At 47.0% G+C, this 2,500-nt stretch overlaps 1 pseudogene; it reads left to right on the forward strand.

Moving 5' to 3' along the window:
* The first annotated feature begins 1,058 nt into the window (after positions 1-1,058).
* LOC137646592 (fibroin heavy chain-like) overlaps positions 1,059-2,500 on the forward strand; it is a 1,717-nt pseudogene continuing 275 nt past the window's right edge.

A 2,500-nucleotide genomic window follows, 5' to 3' on the forward strand; every position in this document is an offset into this window, starting at 1 on the left:
GGGTGCTATAAACCCAAGGGCTCCAATAGGACAAAATAGCTCAGTGAGGAAATGAAATAACGAAATAGATAAACTACAGGAGAATTAATAAATAATTATAATAAAATATTTTAAGAGCAGTAACAAAAGTTGGAAGTATGCGATGTCGAAGAAATTCTTGGCAACAGGTATTTTTTCTCAAGTCTTCCTTCATGCATGACCTCTTTATATAATTCATCGATATATCTTAAGAAGTTGAACGAGAATATTAACAACTTGGGAGAATGTAATAGTTTCTCTGAGAGACGTTCAAGTTATCAGTTCTCTAAGACCAGTGAAATCTTAGTTTCTCCCATTTTGTTGAGCTTTGTGTAGTAGGACAAAAAAAGGCAGATAAGAAAAAATAACATTCAACTTTATTAACAATAAAGAAAAATAATCTCAAGTCTCATTTGACTTACAAGGTTACCCAATGATTTGAGCCTTCTGGAAACGTTGTAAACGTTGTAGAGGCTGAACAGAAAGTGCAAGTTGTGATGTTGCCAAGGGTTTGAGCCTTCTGACCCTCAGTTTTTCAGTCTTTGAGGGGCAGGAGGTATAAGTTTATGACATGGGAATAATTCCAGATTATCCTGTATGCAATATTTGTTGACGGGTGTTTTTTACCGTCTCTGGCTTAACTCAATGGTGGCCCTTTAATGCAATTGTTATATTCAGGCCATATCTCTTAAGCTCTGCCAATTAGGAATTTTTCCAACAATTCCAATGGCAACATTTTTCATAATTTTTTTCAGAAGCAAGAAATTGACTCTATTACCTATATGCTTACATATGGGTGAAAAGAGTAGGATATGAGGTGGAAAGATTGAATTGAATCAAACTTAAACGTTAAATTCAATATCAAGATAAAATATAAACAAAAGGAGAATGCAGGTTAACATTTGAAACTACAGCACATTCCTATGCGAAAGTCTGACCTAGTTGTGAGTTAGAAAGTAGAAATTGAGCTGGAGCTTGTCCATGTACTGGAGAGGAAAGAAAAACTGAGTTGGGTGCTGTGTTAAGTAATGACGCTGTAGATGGAGAAGAAATCAGAGATGGAAAGTGAGAAAAGGTTGGTGCTGATGACAAGACACTAGTTGTGGTAAAAGCTGGGCCAGTTGAAGCAGGAATAGTTGCTAATTGAAAACCAGATGTTGGTACAAACTGTGGAGCAGTGCTCAGTGTGGTGATTACATTTGGGGTAAGGGCTGTCGATACACTTGGTGTAAGGGCTGTTGATACACTTGGAGTAAGGGCTGTTGATACTCTTGGAGTAAGAGCTGCTGATACACTTGGGGTTAGAGCTGCTGACACAGTTGGGCTAAGGGCTGCTGATACACTTGGGGTAAGGGCTGCTGATGACACAGTTTGGGGAACATGGACTGATGATGGGACAACAAATACGAATGGGGCTGGTGCTGATGGAGCAAAACTAGTCGGGGCAGCTGGAACAGGATTGGAAGGAAAATTGGAAGCTGGAGATTGAGCAAGCAATGGGGCAAAACTAAAAGTGGTAGTGGATAAAGGGGATGGAGCAGTTTGTGGAGTAAGGGCAGGGGCAAGTGCTGGAACAAATTGTGTAGCAGGGGCTGGGGAAGGTGCTGGAGCAACACGTGGAGCTGGAGCTGGGGCACGTACTGGTGCAAAACGTGGTGCTGGAGAAGGAGCAGGTGCTGGCGCTGGAGCAACACGTGGAGCAAGAGCAGGTGCTGGCGCTGGAGCAACACGTGAAGCAGGAGCTGGTGCAGGTGCTGGCGCTGGAGCAACACGTGGAGCAGGAGCAGGGGCCGGTGCTGGGGCTGGAGCAACACGTAGAGCAGGAGCAGGAGCAGGTGCTGGGGCTGGAGCAACACGTAGAGCAGGAGCAGGAGCAGGTGCTGGGGCTGGAGCAACACGTCGAGCAGGAGTAGGGGCAGATGCTGGGGCTGGAGCAACACGTACTGGCGCAAATTGTAAAGCAGGTGCTGGTGCTGGAACAGCGCGTGGAGCAGGAGTAGGGAAAGTTGCAGGGGCAAAACGTAATGTAGGAGCAGGGATAGGTGCTTGAGCAGTACGTGGAGCAGGAGTTGGGACAAATGCTGGAGCTAACCTAAAACCAGGAGTGGGGGCAGGTGCTGGAGCAACACTTGGAGCAGGAATACGAATTGGTGCTTGAGCAAACTGTGGAGCAAGAGCAGGGGCAGGTGCTGTAGCAACAAGTGGAGCGGGAGCTGGTGCTGGAGCAACACGTGGAGCAGGTGCTGGAGCAACACGTGGAGCAGGAGCAGGAGCAAGTGCTGGAGCAACACGTGGAGCAGGAGCAGGAGCAGGTGCTGGAGCAACACGTAGAGCAGGAGCAGGTGCTGGAGCAACACGTAGAGCAGGAGCAGGTGCTGGAGCAACACGTAGAGCAGGAGCAGGTGCTGGAGCAACACGTGGAGCAGGTGCTGGAGCAACACGTGGTGCAGGAGCAGGTGCTGGAGCAAAACGTGGAGCAAAA

Source organism: Palaemon carinicauda, chromosome 9, assembly GCF_036898095.1.
Source record: "Palaemon carinicauda isolate YSFRI2023 chromosome 9, ASM3689809v2, whole genome shotgun sequence".
NCBI lineage: Eukaryota > Metazoa > Arthropoda > Malacostraca > Decapoda > Palaemonidae > Palaemon > Palaemon carinicauda.